This window comes from Saimiri boliviensis, chromosome 6, assembly GCF_048565385.1.
Source record: "Saimiri boliviensis isolate mSaiBol1 chromosome 6, mSaiBol1.pri, whole genome shotgun sequence".
In the NCBI taxonomy this organism is placed as follows: Eukaryota; Metazoa; Chordata; class Mammalia; order Primates; family Cebidae; genus Saimiri; species Saimiri boliviensis.
In genome coordinates this window covers 86,352,393-86,372,527 of record NC_133454.1, presented here as the reverse complement: position 1 = coordinate 86,372,527, position 20,135 = coordinate 86,352,393, and the positions used below count along the sequence as shown (strand labels likewise).

Genomic DNA, 20,135 nt, shown 5'->3' with positions numbered 1-20,135 from the left:
ACCATAAAATTTGAACAGTTCCTTTATGAGGAACTGTTGAAATAAAATGATCTCTAATATGAAGTATTTTAACTTTCTTAGAAGAAAATGGTATATGAATACTGATCAGCCTTACTAATGCCTTTTTTGTTTTGTTTTAAAGAGATGGGGATCTCTGTTTCCCAGGCTGGTCTCCAACCCCTAAGCTCAAGTGATTCTCCAGCCTCAGCCTCCCTAGTAGCTGGGACTACAGCTACATACCACCACACCTGACTACTAATGCCTTTTTTTTTTTTTTTTTTTTTTTTTTTTCAGACAGAGTCTTGCTCTGTCACCCAGGCTGAATGCAGTGGTGCAATCTTGGCTTACTGCAACATCTGCTTCCCAGGTGGAAACAATTCTTGGGCCTCGGCCTCCCAAATAGCTAGAATTACAGGTGTGCACCACCATGCCTGGATAATTTTTTGTATTTTTAGTAAAGACGAGGTTTTGCCATGTTGGCCAGGCTGTTCTTGAATTCCCGGCCTGTAGTTGATCCTCCCGCCTCATCCTTCCGAAGTGCTGGGATTACAGGCAAGAGCCACTGTGCCTGGCCTCTATTGCTTATTTAAAAAAATATTACAGTACTATTCTTTGGAGACTAGCTAGAACTTGGGAATGTCTTACTACCTATCATTTGATACAGAGAAAAGTGGTTGATTCTTTTTTTTCTTTTTTACTAATTTTTGTTCCCTCAGAGAACTAAGAGTAGTTGGAAAAAAGTAAAACTTCAAAACAATTAAACTATTGTTTTTAACTTTTTTTTTTTTACTTCCTTGCTAAGCAGTGTTTTAATAATACTGAACACCTTTAGCTGTTACAATGTTTTTGAATATATAATACTTTTTGCTTTGAGTAGAGAGGAAATTAATGTTTATTATCTATTCCTATAATGTTTCTGTTCCTCTTTTATTCCCTGCTCCTTTTTTTTTCTTTTTAATTTTCATTAAAAATACAAGTTTTTGTTAAGGACCTTGCTTCCTATAGGTTATCCACAACACATTAATCATAAACTTTTCTTTGGGGAAAATAAAATACCAAAAACTAACTTAATCATAACATCCTATTTATTATAGCAAAATAGTACTATTCTACAGAAATATAATCTGAGGCACAAATGTGAGTCACATATGTAATTTAAAATTTTCTAGTGGACATATCAAAAATGAAAAAAACAGGTGGAATTAATTTTTATCATGTATTTTATGTAACCCAATATATCCAAAATAGTATTATTTCAATATATAATTTTAAAAATTAGTAATGAAATATTTCAGATTCTTTTCTTCAAAAATCTGATGTGTACTTTATACTACAGCCCTTGTCAATTAAAGCTAGTCATATTTCCAGCACCCAAGAGCCCCAGATGGCTATTGGCTATCCGTTAGACAGTGCGGGTTCAGGCTTTCCATAACAGAATGGGAGCAGGCCCCATGCTGTACAAGGTATACATGATTTACTCATGCTTTTAGTAACATTGCACTGTAGTGTACTCTAATAATGGGTTATTAATCTATGTTTGACACAGGATTTTTTAGTTTCTAGAGTAGGAAAGGGCTGGAAAGTACTGAAATTTGTGTTTTGAAACTTTTCCAACAGGACTATTTTGCCAGATTCTAAATGACAACTTTTAAATTGGAGCCTTGAGATCTACAGAAGTCCAGTATATACTGAGGTGATTTGCATATTCTAATGAGCAGCAGCAAGAGTCACATCTGGTAGACATACGAGACCTAATGAAAGTTAGAAGACACAACATTTGGAACAACTGGTAGGTAAATAACAGAGGTATGTATAATAACCTCTTTTTTATGAGGGAAATTTTTCTGAGGAAAAGCAATGAACATGACATTGTATGAAAAGAAATTTGAAAGTTTAGTAATTTTAGGAAAGTTGGAAATCAAACAAAAGTTCCATGGAAGCTGATTTTTTTCATACAACAGTGCTGTACATATAGACTACATAAACCTATTTGAACTATAAGATAGCTAAAATAATTATCATTTGCAGTAATAGTGTTGTAATGCTAAAAGTAAAATAATTTATATTTATTTCTAATAGTTTTGAAAAATTATGTCGAATTCTTTGAAAGATGAGGAAGGAGTTAAATGGAGACATAGATGTTTTTAACAACTAAGTGGTTCATGATGGAGGTTATTTTATCTAGCTTTTTATTACAGGAATTAAAAAATATATTCACACATGGGGAGAATCATGAGTATGAGCACCATGTACTTAGTGGGTAATTAAAAAGTTTTTGGCAAAGAAAAGTTGGATCAAAGTTTTCTCCATTGGTCACCAGGTGACAGGAGCAACTTGAGATGGTTTAGTAGCTACCTGATTTGAGTTCTGCAGGAGTGGAAGGAGATGGAGGAAGTATGTAGTTGTGACAATGTAGACTGCATTGCTTCATGAATTGAGTAAATTGTTACATGGTTTAGTGTTTTGCACACCAGTGACTGAATTCTGGAAGTAAGCAGTATGGTATTTCTGGGTTTGGTTGTTCCTTCTTTTATCCTTTATCTGTTATTATTATCAACTGTAGATACTTTCCTTGGTTCCTTGTTTAGTTTCAAAATTGTGCACATTTTATACTTGCATGAATTTTAGGGTTACTAGCTATCAGAAAAACTTAAATTTTTAGGAACAAAGTGTGGTTTCTCCTTTTTTAAAATTATTTTTTATGTATTGTTTCCACAACAGCAAACACATGATTTCTCTAAGCAAGTGTATTCTGAATGTATTATCCCTATGAAATAAAACGTTGTTTATATTGTGAAGTAAATGATTTATGTAATGTAAAATAGAGAACCATTTTGTCTATATTCTCAAATTTTTCTTTTAAAAACAATTTAGTGAAAGATTTTGGCAATCAAATGCATTGTATACTACCGGTATAATTGTATTTTTTCTAGTTTTATATTAGTTTGTAAGTGCTTGCTAAAATTTTTTCTGATACTTTTGTATTCCTCATACTTGCAGAAAATTTCTTAGGTATAGTTTGGATGCCCCTATCAGCATAAGGCAATGTGCTATCTAAGAGAAAACCTGATGCAGAAGTCAGAAAGTCTGGGTTCACCGTGGCTCTGTCAGTTAATGCTTTGTTACCTTGGGCAAATCACTGGGCTTTCTGGATCTTAATTTTTTTATTTGTGAAAGAAGAGGATCAGCTAGATGACTTCTAAGATCCTTTAAGGTGACAGCATGATACATTGGGGAGAATGTTTGTTTGGAATCAGTCACACTTGGCTTTCATTCATTCACACGTATTTATTGAGAGCTGTTATTTATTGTGCCAGGCATGGGAAATATAACAGTTAACAGTATCAATAATTGAACTAATTAGTTTCTGCCTTTATGGAGCTTATATTCTAGTTTGGTTGATAACAAAAAGACAACTACATAAAACAATTATAAAATACAATAAGTCCCATAAGGAAATAACAAAAGACTCTTGACAGTATGGTATGGGTCTGCCTCAAAAGGTAGTGATTCAGAGTGAGATGAAACTAGCTAGGTAATTAATGGGGAAGTGTCTTAGGTAGAGGGAACAGCGTGTGAAATGGTCTTGAGGCTGAAAAGAGCTTAGTGTGTTCTAGTAACTAAGGACATGAATAGACAGTTCTCAAAAGAAGATATACAAATGGCCAACAAACAAAAAAATCCTCAACATCACTAATGGTCAGGAAAATACAAGTCAAAACTACAATGTGATATTACCTTATTCCTGCAAGAATGGTCATAATTAAAAACTCAAAAAACAGTAGATGTTGACATGGATGCAGTGAACAGGGAACATTTCTACACTGCTGGTGAGAATGTAAACTAGTACAGTCACTATGGAAAATGACGTGGAGATTCCTTAAAGAACTGAAAGTAGAACTACCATTTGATCTAGCAATCCCACTACTGGGTATCTACCCAGAGGGAAAGAAGTCATTATATGAAAAAGATACACTTGCATTTTTATAGCAGAATAGTTTACAATTGCAAAATCATGGAATTAATGCAAATGTCCCTCAGTCAATGAGTGGATAAAGAAACTAACGTGTGTGTGTGTGTGTGTGTGTGTGTGTGTGTGTATGTGTACATATATATATGCCATAGTATTCCATCATATATATTTATATATACATATACATATATGTATATGTGTGTATATAGATGTGTGTGTATATATATATATATATATGATGGAATACTACTCAGCCATAAAAAGGAATGAATTAACAGCATTTGCAGTGACCTGGATGAGACTGGAGACTATTATTCTAAGAGAAGTAACTCAGGAAAGGAAAACCAAACATTGTATGTTCTCACTGACATGTAGGAGCTAAGCTATGAGGATGCACAGGCATAGAATGATACAGTGGACTGTGGGGACTTGGGGGGAAGCATGGGAGGGGGATGGGAGATAAAAGACTACACATATGGTACAATGTATACTGCTCAGGTGAGGAGTACACCAAAATCTCACAAATCCTAACTAAATAACTTACCCATGTAACCAAATAACATCCGTAACACAATAACTTATGGAAAAAAAGAAACAGATAACATTTTGAGCTGAGAAAAAAAAAGATCAGTATGTATTCGAGTATAGTGAAAAGAGGAGAGACTGGCATGAAATGAAGCTGGAAAGATAGGCAGAGCTTTTAGATCATAATATAAAGTTTGGATTTTATCTTAAGTGCCATTTTAAGATTTTATTTTAAAAGTAAGCCATTGTAATGTTTTCTTTTTGAAACAGTGTTTCACTCTGTTGTCCAGGCTGGAGGGCAGTAGCACGATCATGGCTCACTGCAGCTTCCATCTCCGAGGCTCAAGTGATCCTTCCATCTCAGTCCCCTAGTAGCTGGGACTACAGGCTCACCATGCCTGGCTAGCAATTTTTTTTTTTTTTTTTTTTTTCCCCGCAGAGACAGGGTTTCATCATGTTGCCCAGGCTAGTCCTGAACTCTAGGATTCAAGCGATCCACCCCACCTTGGCCTCTCAAAGTGCTGGTATTATAGGTATGAGCCACCATGCCTGGCCCACTGTAAGGTTTTTAGTAGGAGAGGGATTGATTTGATGTTTTAAGACATTTACTCTTATCACAGTATGGAGAATGGATTGGAGGAGGTCAAGAGTAGAAGTGAAGCTATTGCATAGTTCAGGTGAGAAATAATGAGGACCTGGGTTAAGGTGGTAGAGGTGGAACTGAAGAGATATGGAGCAATTCAAAATATATTTTAGAATTAGAAACAACAGGACTTGCTGATGGATTAGAACTGGGGGTAATAAAAAGGAAGATGAGAAAGATGACTCTTAGGTTTCTGGCTTGAATAACTGATAGATTTTCTGTTTACCCAATGGGAGGAGACAGACAGATTTGGGTGGGTAGGGATCCTGATTTGCTTGTTGATTTTTTTCTTTGGGCACATTAAGTTTATAATGTTTTTGAAATATGTATGTGGAAATACCAAGAAACAAAGTAAACAGTCAAACCTGAAGCTCACAGAATTCATGGCTAGGTATAGATATATCTGGGAGTTTTCAATATAGGAATGGTATTTAAATCCATGTGAAAGGATAAGGTCATCCAGGAAAAGATAGACTTCAGAGGGTTCTGGCCTGAGTTTGAGGAGCCCTATAACTTATAAGTTAGGGAAAAGATGTAGATTCAACACTGAAAGTTAAGAGGTAGTAACTCTTAATAAGGATGAAATAAACCAGGAGATACAGTATTTGAAGGCCAAGAGAGGTCAAGGTTTCAAGAAGGAGGAAGTTGTTGATTTTGTTGAATGCTGATGAGAGGTGAAGATAAGCACAGAGAAATGGCCATTGGACTTGGCAATATTTGAGTTCTGGCTCTGCTACTTATTGGTTGTATGACTTTGAACACTTCATTTCATATCATTGAGTCTCAGTTTTCTCACCTTCTCAAAAGGTACTTCTCACATGGGGTTATTTATTTATTTATTTATTTTTGAGACGGAGTTTCGCTCTTGTTACCCCAGGCTGGAGTGCAATGGCGCGATCTCGGCTCACCGCAACCTCTGCCTCCTGGGTTCAGGCAATTCTCCTGCCTCAGCCTCCTGAGTAGCTGGGATTACAGGCACGCGCCACCATGCCCAGCTGATTTTTTTGTATTTTTAGTAGAGACGGGGTTTCACCATGTTGACCAGGATGGTCTCGATCTCTTGACCTTGTGATCCACCCGCCTCAGCCTCCCAAAGTGCTGGGATTACAGGCTTGAGCCACCGCGCCCGGCTATTTATTTATTTTTTAATTTAATTTTATTTTATTGCATTTTAGGTTTTGGGGTACATGTGAAGAACACGAAAGATTGTTGCATAGGTACACACGTGACAGTGTGATTTGCTGCCTTCCTCCCCATCACCTATATCTGTCATTTCTCCCCATGCTATCTCTCCCCAACTCCCCACCCACTGCTGTCCCTCCCTTATTTCCCCCCAACAGATCCACATGGGGTTATTTTAAGGATTAATGAACTAACACGTATTTACTTGGATACTACCTGAATAATATGGGATGCAGAGTTGATATTAATACTTTTCTTTTCAGTTTATGATACTTTTATAAACTTTGAATAGGGTACACCTGTCTCTTCCTTCAAGATGTTAATTTGTTTAGGAAAATTCTGCTGTTTAGTGAAAAGCTATAAAATAGAAAATATTTTCATTAATTCTAATAGGAAAAATTACGGTGCATTTTATACCAACCCAAGATACCCTCTCTTTTCACAAAAAAATATAGCATTTGATGAACAATGAAAGCAAGCTTAAATAAGTAATAAATAGCATTTGAAAGTAAATAAATATAGATTATACATTAAGTTATAAAGAATAAAGTTTTATTGTATTTGTTGAATGAATTAAAGAATTGATAATGGATGACTTGTTGAGGAGTGTGAGGTTTTCATTCTTTGGAAGGGGCATTCTTCTTTTTGTACCATTTTCTATATCAGTTTTTTTCAGACCTGTAGGAGCTCATGATTATCTTGGCTTCACATGAACTTAACTTGAAGTTATAGCACAGAAAGTTACTGTTTTAGGCCATTCTTGCATTGCTATAAGGAAATGCCTGAGACTGGGAAATGTATAAAGAAAAGAGGTTTAAGGGCTCACAGTTCTGCAGGTTGCACAGAAAGCCTGGCAGTGGCATCTGCTTGGCTTCTGGGGAGGCCTCAGGGAGCTTCTTCTCATAGTGGAAGGCCAAGGGGGATCAGCCTTCTCACATGGTGAGAAGGGAGCAAGAGAAGGGGGCAGGTACCACACACTTCTTTTTTCTGAGATTGAGTCTTGCTCTGTTAACCAGGCTGGAGTGCAGTGGCGTGATCTCAGCTCACTGCAACCTCTACCTCTTGGGTTCAAATGATTCTGGTGCCTCAGCCTCCCAAGCAGCTGGGATTACCAGTGCATGTGACCATGCCCAGTTAATGTTTGCATTTTTAATGGAGACTGGATTTAGTTATGTTTGCTGGGCTGGTCTCGAACTCCTGACCTCAAGTGATCCACCCTCTTCAGCCTTTCAAAGTGCTGAGATTACACGTGTGAGCCAGCACTCCTGGCCAGGTGCCACACACTTAAAAACCAGATCTCATGAGAAGTTACTATCACGAGGACAGCAATAAGACATTCATGAGAGATCCACCCTCATGACCCAGTCACCTCCCACCAGGCCCCTCCTTCAATACTGGGAATTACATTTCGGCATGAGATTTGGGTGAGGATAAATATCCAACAGTATTAGCTACTTGTAGAGTTGTATAAGATGCCACCTCTTCATTCTATATTGGCAATGCAAAACATTTTGGGTCATTTAAACATGGTATACAGTGCATATTTTTTCAGATGATATTCTCTGACTAGCAGTTGTATTGAGTAAATTAGTGTTTTGCCAGAAAGTAGTGTCAAAACATCACATCTTATAGTGTATTTATTTAGTGATTTTTTTGTGTGTGAAAAAATCCTGCCTCAGCCTCCTGAGTAGCTAGGACTACAGGTACATACCGCCATGCCCAGCTATTTTGTGTGTGTGTGTGTGTGTGTGTGTGTGTGTGTGTGTGTTTTAGTAGAGATGGGGTTTCACCATGTTTCCCAGTTTGGTCTCGAACTCCTGAGCTCAAGTAATCCATCTACCTCGGCCTCCTGGAGTGTTAGGGGGCTTACAGGCGTAAGCCACAGTGCCTGGCCTAGCTATTTATCTGTGAAGGGAATTAGCAAGAAGGCAAAAGCCATTTATTAGTGGCATCTCTCTAAGGTAAAATACTTCCTCAACTGGACAAAATTTGAAAGCATAAGATACATTACCTGTAAATGAGAGAATCTCATTACAAACAAAATGTAGGTATATTTTTAAATTATGTGTTTTAATTTCCTTTAAATTTACTTTTACTTGGCCCCTATATCCTCAAACTGTCAAACTACCTTGTGGGGAATCATAAAGCCATTTGGGCAGATATGCAGAAATGTGGATGCGTCAGAGAACCACAGTCTAGGCAGGTCAAAATCTCTATTTCATATTGAGCTTATACATCTAAGGCACATGTATTTCTTGGCAAAAATCTGAATTTTCTGCTGAAAAGCGTGATATAAACAAGCATAAGACCAATGAATTCCAAGGTTCTTAGGTTTCTATGCCTGAAGTATCCATGTATAACCTCCACTGGCATAATACTTTCAAAGGAAATATATTTGGTAAATTACTCATTTCCCCCATCCAAACTATAAAGTTGCTATATGGTAGATTTAATAAACTACTGTGTAAGTGTTATTACTGTTTGCTGTTGGACATACCTTGGTCTCAGAGCAGCAACATGTGTAAATTGAAAATCAACCCAAAAGACTTTCTTATCTGAATTTTATAAACAGAAACTTAATTCTATTTCTCTCTGATTATTTTCTTTTTGTTTTGATTTTAGATCCAGTTCCCAATTTAGTAACCTATCTGATGAAGAGGGTTTGTAGGCATCCCTAAATCTGAAAAAGTAGATTAAGATGAACTCAGGGGCATTCTTTACTTTGCTGAAAGTAATTCTGTGTGGCTTACTTCAATTTATTTACTTTTTTCTCCAGAATTACTGTAAAGGTTTTCTATTTCACTACTTACAGCATAGTGTTTTTCACATTTGAATAGACTGCATCAACATGAATTCTTTATAAGGACCTTAAAAACAAACTTTGCCAAGTCCCAGAATACAGAAGTGAATTCACATCCCAATACTCAGCTGCCTCATGAATAAAGGAGAGCTTGTGCCTGACACTTTGAAGCCGTAGCTGTTAAACCATACAGAATATTTACCTCAATAAATCATTATAAGAAACTAAGGTACAATTATACCCACAGAGAAAAAGAATTCAAAACACTGATTTATGTGTTTCAGTGCCTATTCCCTTTCCCACCATGTTTTGAATTTTATGTATGTTTGTCATCTTTGGCTGTTCCTATGTATCTTTAAACTAATGGGTTCTGCTTTTTTTTTTTTTTTTTTAAACATTCCTCATTAAGTTCGTTATTTTTCTTTGACACACAGACATGATTTGCATAGTGTACTAAGTTTTACATTTAAAATTAACTCTATCTCATTTCTTATGGCTGAAACAGAACATGGAAAAAGTGACTAATTTATTTTAAATAAAACACTGACTTCTTTGCTTAATTTATAAGTATTCTAACTGGAATTCCATATTAAGGATTTTATTTGGCATTTATTTTGGAGTGCTACTGGGAAAAAGTAAAGAATTGGGTTATAACTAGGAAGTAGACCACTGCCTTTAAGATCAACCCATTATTGAATGATTTTGCTTGTTTAAAGTGATAACACTATTATAGAAAGGTACATTTATTCACCAGTGTGTATTTTTTCATTCTAAAAGTAAAAACAAAATCCAAAATGGAAAATAAACCAGTAACATAGAGAAAAAAAATGACAGTGAACATGACAAAGAGTCAATGCACAGATAGGAGAATTTTTGCCTAGAATAATTTATTAGGGCCATCCACATATAGCAGAAAAAAATGGTTTTCTAATGGTATGCTATTGAAATAATTATGTATAGTAAAATAGCTAAATAATTTATCATATTAGTGAAAATGTACAGGATCCCAAATCTAAAAATCCAAACTTAAACTCCTTTCTCCCTCCAGACTCAATTCTGGAAAGCTGGAGTGACCTCCCTCCTACCCCCTATATCTTAGCTTCCCCCACCTAACCCCTCCCTGCATCTCCTTCTCCTGCATGTTTGCTGGCCTCTTTTCCCATTTATCCACTGCCCTTTTCTAAACACGACCATTACTAGAAAATACCATCTCACAAGTTTTTTTTTTTTTTTGGATAGGTTCTCACTCTTTCACCCAGGCTGAAATGTGTAGTGATGTAATCATAGCTTACTGCAGCTTTGACCTCTCAGGCTTAAGTGATTCTCCAGCTTCAGCCTCCTGAGTAGCTGAGACCATAGGAATGTGTTACAATGCCACAGCTAATTTTTTTTTTTTTTTAAATGAGGTATCCCTTGTTGTCCAGGCTGATCTCAAAGTGGGGGCCTCAAGTGATCCTCCAGCTTTAGCCTGTCAAAGAGCTGGGATTACAGATGTGAGCTACTGGACCCAGCCTCCCCTCACAATATCTTTTTTTTTTTTTTGAGATGGAGTTTTGCCCTTGTTGCCCAGGCTGGAGTGCAGTGGCACTATCTCGGCTCACTGCAACCTCTGCCTCTCAGGTTCAAGCCATTCTCTTGCCTCAGCCTCCTGAGTAGCTGGGATTACAGGCAAGCGCCACTATGCCCGGCTAATTTTGTATTTTTAGTAGAGATGGGGTTTCTTCATGTTGGTCAGGCTGGTCTCGAACTTCTGACCTCAGGTGATCCACCTGCCTTGGTCTTCCAAATGCTGGGATTACAGGTGTGAGCCACCATGCTTGGCTGCTCTCACAATATCTTATAGAATAAATGGACACAATAATCAGCCCTGCTGGTCTTATTGATTTAAACTTTGGTCACGATCAGATTTGCATAACAAAATTACAGATTCTCCATTCTGTAAATTTCCCCCTTTCAATTGGCGACTTTAATCCACTTATAGCTAGTATAATTACTGATAAAGAAGGATGTACTTCTGCCATTTTGCTTTTCGTTTTCTATGTGTCATTTCTTTGCTCACATTTCTCCATTACTACCTTCTTTTTTGTTAATTAGATATGTTCTATTGCACTGTTTTTATTCCTTTCTCATTTCTTTTACTAAAATATATTTTGATTGTTTTCTTAATGATTTCCCTGGAGATTACGATTAACATCTTAATATATAACAATGTAGAATGAATTACTACCAACTTGAATTCTATAGAATACAAAACTTTTCTTCTATATAGCTCCATTTTTGCCTCTTTATGTTTTTATTGTGACAAATTACATCTTTATAAATTGTGTGCCCATCGACATAGTTTTTTTTTTTTTTTTTTTTTTTTTTTTTTTTTCCTAGAGGTGGGGTTTTACCTGGTCTGTTGCCCAGGTTGGAGTGCAGTGGCACTATCATAGCTCACTATAACCTTGAACTCCTGGGCCATCTTCCCTCCTCAGCCTCCCAAGTAGCTAAGACTATGGGTGCATACCACTATGCCTAGTTAATTTTTAAATTTGTTTTGTAGAGATGAGGTCTCGCTATATTGCCCAGGCTGGTCTTGAATTCCTGGCCTCAAGTGACCCTCCTGCCTTGGCCTCTCAAAATATTGGGATTACAGATGTGAGCCACCACACCTGGCCTAAATGCCTAATTCTTTATGAATATAAGCAGAAGGGATGAAAGACTAGATGATTTCTAGTTTCTTTTTCTTTTCTTTTTTTTTTTTTTTGAGACAAAATCTTGCTCTATCACCCAGGCTGGAGTACAATGGCTTGATCTTGGTTCACTGCAACCTCAGCCTCCTGGGTTCAAGCGATTCTCCTGCCTCAGCCTCCCAAGTAGCTGGGATTACATGTGCCCACCACCACTCCCAGCTGACTTTTGTATTTTTAGTAGAGATGAGATTTCACCATGTTAGCCTAGTGGTCTCAAACTCCTGACCTCAGGTGATATGCTTACAGGCGTAAGCCACCACACCTGTCCTGTTACCTAGTTTCTTTTAGTTTGCTTCAGGAGTATGTTTTAAAAAGTTGTCAAGAGTGTATTTGAATATTCTTGCTGGAAAATTCTTTAAATTTTCTTTCTTTTCCAAAAAATTCCCTGTAATTTGGTACCCTAGTTTATCCAGAAGGTACCCTAATTTATTCAGATGGTATCCAGAAGGCTGATTACTGAAATATGTTTTATAAAGTCCACCTATAAATTGGGTAGAATTCAGTTTAGATTAATTAATTTACAAAACTGAATTTGGACATTCTGAAGGTAAAGATAGTTCTTTACACCCTGTTGTTACCTGTGTAATTAGGGAACTTCACTAAGCTTTATTCATTCTTCATGTGTTTATTGAATACCTGGTATATGCAAAGTACTATGCTAAGAGCCTGTTTTCTGATATCAATACGAGCACAATGATACCTGTTTTGCAGGATTATTGTGCTGGTATATATAAAATGTTTACCAAAGTCCTGGATACAAAGATTTTCAATAAATGGTAACATACTTTTTTTTTTTTTAAAGGCTGCTATTGTTTGCCTAGCTTGTTGTCACTCTACTATCCCTTTGGTCTTTTGCATTTTTTGCATTGTAATTAGCAGTAGAAATGTAAGCAGGAGAATAGGGAACTTGTCTTATTTGTTACAATAATTTGCACACAGTAGGTTTCCATGTATTTTTAGAAGGGAAACTCATTGTAATTCATGAAACAAAGTAAATTATTTTCAAGGAATGAAATGAAGATCACTTTAGCTGAATTGAGTACAATATTTGGTTTTAGGCTTACTGGCAATCGGGAATAAATGAATATCATAGTATTGTTATTTAATAAAAGGAAAGCATATGTGTTTCTCAAATGATAGAAACTTTTGTTTATCATTCAACTCTAAAAGGAAGTTAATTGCATTGTTCTTTATGTAACTGATTCTGAGTTTGGCAGTACCTTCAGCAGCAGATTAGATTTGATTTGACAAAAGAGCTGTTCAAAAGTGAGAGGTTAGATGGAAGTTGTATTACTGGTAACATAGGATATTTCACTGAGCTTTATTCGTTCAATCATTCTACAAGTATTTGTTGTGTGTCTGGGGTCAGAGAAAAAAAGAAAAGTTTAGATTTATACCACTATTTGAGGTATATTACACAGTGATGCTATTGAAAGAAATACAAATTCTTCTGTGTTGGGATTCATAAGTGATGCTCCATGGGTAAAATTTTAAAACATAAGCTATTAGGTTATGTTTTAAAATTGTAAAAAAGATGAAATAACAGACACAAAAGCACAAATAAATGTTTATAGTTTGTTTTTGAAGAGAGAGGAGTAAAAGCAGACATATTGTTTATTTAACAGCATTCAACACACTATCTTTGCCTGTTTACTTTCTATTTCTAGTTTATATTATTATGAAATACTTCGAGAAACTGAAAGGAAAAAACTGTCTTTGTAATTTAAAGAAGGCTTTGCAATTAAAATTTTTTTTTGGACTAGAACTTGGCACAGAGGTCTCTATTTTGAATAGTCTTTTCCATAAAAACTATTCAAGAGCCATTTTTAATTAAATAAAAATTTAAAAGAATGCTTCTGGCAATGGTGAGACATTATTCATCCATAAAAATACTAAAGTATTTTAATTACCAGGTGTTCTGAGAATCTTACATGAACCAGTTTACAAATGTAATTTGGGCATTGGTGTATATGGAATAATTGTAGATACCCTCATAGATGTTTATATTTGTAAACTATGTATTTTCTACTTTGCATTTCAAACTGATCAATTTGATTTGATCATGTAGTAAACATATGCTCTGCATATACTATGTAACTTATTAAAATACAAGCATATATGATACATTTTAAATGGTGTAGTAAATTTAAATTTCATACCATTTCTCATCTTACAATAATTGTTTTATTCATTTATTTATTTGCTAAGTGTTCAAGGCAAACATATTCCTTAAAGATATGTGTGGGAAATAATGAATATATATATATATATATATATATATATATATATATATATATATATATAGTTTAGGTGGTTTCTTTGACATGGACCATTTCAGTTGGCATGTAAAATACAATATTCAGGATTTTTCCTTTCTTGTTCATAAAATATTACAGTACAACACAGGCTTTCTGAAGGTGTCTGGGACATCAAACACCTTCAGAAGATTTGGGACTCAGGAAAAGAAGGCTGGCCAGTGGGCTTGGAATGGGGAGTTTTCCAAATTCCCCATGGCTAAAGGGAATGAGAGAGGATGCTAATGGGAAAAAGTGAATTTCAGAGCTAGCCAGTGTCCTTGGACTGCAAGAAGTTCTGAAAGTAGAAGGTTCTGATGTTTGTAGGAATGTCTTCCAGTGGTCTGACCCAGAAAACACGTAGAATAAATTTACCAATTTACATAGTCACCAAGTTTTCTCTAAGTATCATTTTCATTACTTGTTGGTACATGGACGCATGCTTTATTTAATAGAAAGGTTTAAGGAATTCAGAGAAACGACCTGTTCTAAAAAAGACCAGTAGAGGATTAAAAAAACATGTTCTGTAGTAATTGATTGGAAATTACTTACTTCTATAGGTTGATATAAGATACCTGAATCCAATCTTTGGGTTCTGAGTAAAATGATCAGAATCATTTTTGACAGTGTTTTCCCATTGTTCCAGTACTTATAAGCTTTTCAGCTTTATATCGTTTCATTTCAGCTGCCTAAAGTTTTGGTATCAAGAATCAGAAGTATTCACTATCTGTGCTAAACTAGTCCAGCCAGAGATATAGATATAAAAATTTGTTGGAGCTCTGCCAAGATGGCCAAATAGGAACAGCTCCAGAGTGTAGTTCCCAGTGAGAGCAACACAGAGGGTGAGTGATTGCCACATTTCCAACTGAGGTACCAGATGCATCTCAATGGGACTGGTTGGACAGTGGGGGTAGCCCAAGGAAGGCAAGCTGAGGCAGGGTGGGGTGCAGCCTCACCTGGGAAGTGCAATGGACTGGAGGACTCCCCTCCCACCCAATAGAGGCCACTGGGGGCTTTTTCTCCAGCACTCCAGTTCAGATACTGCACTTCTCCTGCAGTCTTTATAGCGCACAGACTAGGAGATTCCCACAAGCTGACAAGCGTTGTGGGTTTCCAGCACAAAGACCTGCACAAATCTGGGCAACCATTTTAATTGGCATCTGGAACTCCTGCAAGACAGAGTTGCACATTCTCCTGAAAGAGAGGGGCTAAAGGCAGGGAGCCAGGTGATCTGACTCTGCAGCTCCCACCCCCACAAAGACCAGCAATCTGAAACACACTGGCTTGAGAGTTTCACGCCAGCACAGCAGTTTGATCTCCACCTGGGACGGTTGAGCTCCGTGGGGGGAAGGGCATCCACCATTACCGAGGCAGTTCTAACTTTACTGCCTCGGTAATGGTGGATGTAAACAAAATGGCAAGGATATTTACACAGCAGCTGAATAGAGCCTGCTGTAGCTCGGCAATGCCTCTGCAGGCAGACTGTGATTACACTCCCTCCTTGCTGGGCAGGGCATCACTGAAGAAAGGCAGCAGCATGTCAGGGACTTATAAATAAAGCCCCACTTTTCCAGGACAGAGCACCTAGGAAAAGAGGCACTTGTCAGTTCTGCTGCAGCAGGCTTAAACATCCCTGCTCAGCAGCTCTGAACAGAATAACGAAGCTCCCACTACAGCACTTGAGCTCTGATAAGGGACAGACTGCCTCCTTAAGCAGCTCTCTGACCCCCATATATCCAAAGAGGCACCTCATAAAGGAGAGCTCTGGCTGACATCTGGTGGGTACCCATCTGGGACAAAGATACCAGAAGAAGGAACAGGCAGCAACACTTACTGTTCTGCAGGTCCCAGGTAAGCAGGGTCTGGAGTGGACCTCCAGCAGTCCTGCAGAAAAGAGGCCTATTAGAAGGAAAACTAAAAAGTAGAAAGAAATAGCTTCAACATCAACAGAAAAGACATCCACTCAGAGACCCCATCTGAAAGTCACCAACTTCAAAGACCAAAGGTAGGTAAATCCATGAAGATGGGAAGAAACCAGCAAAAAAATGATGAAATCACCAAAAACCAGAACTCCTGTCCTTCTCCAAGGGATCACAGCTCCTCACCAGCAAGGGAACAAAACTGGATGGAGAATGAGTTTGATGAATTGTCAGAAGCAGGCTTTAGAAGGTGGGTGATAAGAACTTCTCTGAGCTAAAGTAACATGTTCTAACCTAATGTAAAGAAACTAAGAACCTTAAAAAAAAGGTTAGATGAAATGTTAACTAGAATAACCAGCTTGGAGAAGAATATAAATGAATTGATGGAGCTGAAAAACACAGCACGAGAACTTTGAGAAGCATACACAAGTTTCAATAGCCAAATCAATCAAGTAGAAGAAAGGATATCAGAGATTGAAGACCAACTCAATAAAATGAAATGAGAAAGCAAGATTGGAGAAAAAAGAGTGAAAAGAAATGAACAAAGCCTCCGAGAAATATGGGATTATCTCAAAAGACGGAATCTATGTTTGATTGGTGTACTTGAATGTGACTGGGAGAATAAATCCAAGCTGGAAAACACTCTTCAGGATATTTTCCAGGAGAACTTCCCCAAACTAGCAAGTCAAGCCAATATTAAAATCCAGGAAATACAGAGAACACCACGAAGATATTCCTCAGGAAGAGCAACCCCAAGGCACATAATCATCAGATTCACCAGGGTTGAAATGAAGGAAAAAATCCTAAGGGCAGCCAGAGAGAAAGGTCAGGTTACCTACAAAGGGAAACCTATCAGACTTGGTGGATCTCTTGGCAGAAACCCTATAAGCCAGATGAGAGTGGGGGCCAATATTCAACATCTGTAAAGAAAAGAAAAGAAAACTTTCAATCCAGAATTTTATATCCAGCCAAACTAAGCTTCATAAGTGAAGGAGAAATAAAATCCTTGAGAAACAAGCAATTGCTGAGAGTTCATCACCATCAGTCCTGCCTTATAAGAGCTACTGAAGGGAGCACTAAACATGGAAAGGAACGAGTACCACCCACTCCAAAAACATACCAAATGTTAAAGGCCATCGATAAAACGAAGAAACTGCATCAACTAATGGGGAAAATAACCAACTAGTATCAAAATGGCAGGATCAATTTCACACACAGCAATATTAACCTTAAATGTAAATAGGCTAAATGTCCCAGTTAAAAGACACAGACTGGCAAATTGGATAAAAAGTCAAGACCCATTGGTGTGCTGTATCCAGGAGACCCATCTTATGTGCAAAGACACACATAGACTCAAAATAAAGGTATAGAGGAAGATTTACCAAGCAAATGGAAAGAAAAAAAAGTGGGGGTTGCAGTCCTAATCTTTGTTAAAATGGACTTTAAACCAACAAAGATCAAAAGAGACAAAGAAGGGCATTACATAATGGTAAAAAGATCAATGCAACAGGAAGAGCTATCATTATCCTAAATATATAAGCACCCCGTACAGGAGCACCCAGATACATAAAGCAAGTTCTTAATTAAGAAAGAACTTTTTATAAGTCCCTACAAAGAGACTTAGACTCCCACACAATAATAGTGGGAGACTTTAACACTCCACTGACAATATTAGACAGATCAATGAAACAGAAAATTAACAAGGATATCCAGGACTTGAACTCAGATCTGGACCAAGTGGACCTAATAGACATCTACAGAACTCTCCACCCCAAATCTACAGAATATACATTCTTCTCAGCACCACATCACACTTACTCTAAAACTGACCACATAATTGGAAGTAAATCACTCCTCAGCAAATGCAGAAGAACAGAAATCATAACAAATAGTCTCTTAGACCACAGTGCAATCAAATTAGAACTCAGGATTGAGAAACGTACTCAAAACTACACAACTACATGGAAACTAAACAACCTACTCCTGAATGACTACTGGATAAATAATGAAATGAAGGCAGTAATAACAATATTCTTTGAAACCAATGAGGATGAAGACACAACATACCAGAATATCTGGGAAACATTTAAAGCAGTGTCTAGAGGAAAATTTATAGCACTAAAAGCCCATATGAGAAGCAAGGAAAGATTTAAAATTGACACCCTGTTGTCAAAATTAAAAGAGCTAGAGGAGTAGTATCAAACAAATTCAAAAGTTAGCAGAAGACAGGAAATAACTAAGATCAGAGCAGAACTGAAGGAGATAGAGACATAACAAAACCCTTCAAAATATCGATAAATCCAGGAGGTGGTTTTTTGAAAAGCTCAACAAAATAGATAGACCACTAGCCAGACTAATAAAAAAGAAAAACAGAAAATCAAACACTACATGTTCTCACTCATAGGTGGGTGTTGAACAATGAGAACACATGGACACAGGGAGGGGAGCATCACACACTGGGGACTGTTGGGGGGAAATAGGGGAGGGACAGTGGGGGGAGGGGAGTTGGGGAGAGATAGCATGGGGAGAAATGTCAGATATAGGTGAAGGGGAGGAAGGCAGCAAATCATACTGCCATGTGTGTACCTATGCAACAATCTTGCATGTTCTTCACGTGTACCCCAAAACTTAAAATGCAATTAAAAAAAAGAGAAGAATCGAATAGATGCAATAAAAATTGATAAAGGGATATCACCACTGATTGCACAGAAATACAGACTAGATTACTTCAAACAACTCTGCAAATAACCAGAATCTAGAAGAAATGGATACATTCCTGGACACTTACACCCTCCCAAGATTAAAGCAGAAAGAAGTTGAATCCCTGAATAGATCAATAACAGGTCTGAAATAGAGGCAGCAATTAATACCAAGCCAAAAAAGTCCAGGTCCAGACGGGTTTACAGCTGAATTCTACCAGATGTACAAAGAGGAACTGGCACCATTGCTTCTGAAATTATTGCAAACAATACAAAAAGAGGGAATTCTCCCTAACTCATTTTATGAAACCAATGTCATCCTGATACCAAAACCTGGCAGAGATACAACTAAAAAAAAAAAAATTTCAGGCCAATATCCACGATGAACATCGATGAAAAAATCTTCAATAAAATACTGGCAAACCAAATGCAACAGCATATCAAAAAGCTTATCCATCACGATCAAGTTGGCTTCATCCCAGGGATGCAAGGCTGGTTCAACATATGCAAATCAATAAATGTAATCCATCATATAAACAGAGTGAAAGACAAAAACCACCTGATTATCTCAATAGATGCAGAGAAAGCCTTCAGCAACATTCAACAGCACTTTATGCTAAAAACTCTTAATAAACTAGGTATCAATGGAATGTATCTCAACATAATAAAAGTTATTTATGACAAACCCACAGCTAATATCATACTGAATGGGCAAAAACTGGAAGCATTCCCTTTCAAAACTGGCACTAGGACAGTGGTACCCTCTCTCACCCTCCCTATTCAACATAGTATTGGAAGTTCTAGCCAGAGCAATCAGGCAAAAAAAAAAAAAAAAAAAAAAAAAAAAAAAAAGGAAATAAAGCGTATTCAATTAGGAAAAGAGGAAGTCAAATTGTCTCTATTTGCAGATGACATGATTGTATATTTCAAAGACCCCATTGTCTCAACCTAAAATCTCCTTACGATGATAAGCAACTGCAGCAAAGTCTCAGGATACCAAATCAATGTGCAAAAATTACAAGCATTCCTATACACCAATAACAGACAAATAGAAAGCCAAATCATGAGTGAACTCCCGTTCACAATTGCTACAAAGAAAATAAAATACCTAGGAATACAACTGACAAAGGACATGAAGGACATCTTCAAGGAGAACAAACCACTGCTCAACGAAATAAGAGACGACACAAACAGATGGAGAAACATTCCATGTTCATGGTTAGTAAGAATCAATATTGTGAAAATGGTCATACTGCCCAAAGTAATTTATAGATTTAATGCTATCCCCATCAAACAACCATTGACCTTCTTCACAGAACTGGAAAAAAACACCTTAAACTTCATATGGAACCAAGAAAGAGCCCA

At 37.0% G+C, this 20,135-nt stretch overlaps 1 protein-coding gene across 3 annotated transcripts in view; it reads left to right on the top strand.

Annotated features, from left to right (window-relative positions):
• SOX6 (SRY-box transcription factor 6) overlaps positions 1 to 20,135 on the top strand; it is a 785,339-nt gene that overhangs the window by 20,661 nt on the left and 744,543 nt on the right. For all 3 annotated transcript variants that reach the window (XM_074401148.1, XM_074401147.1, XM_074401149.1), the window contains one exon: positions 1,618 to 1,789. The gene's annotated coding sequence lies outside the window, so the exon portion shown is untranslated. The remainder of the gene's footprint in view (positions 1 to 1,617; positions 1,790 to 20,135) is intronic.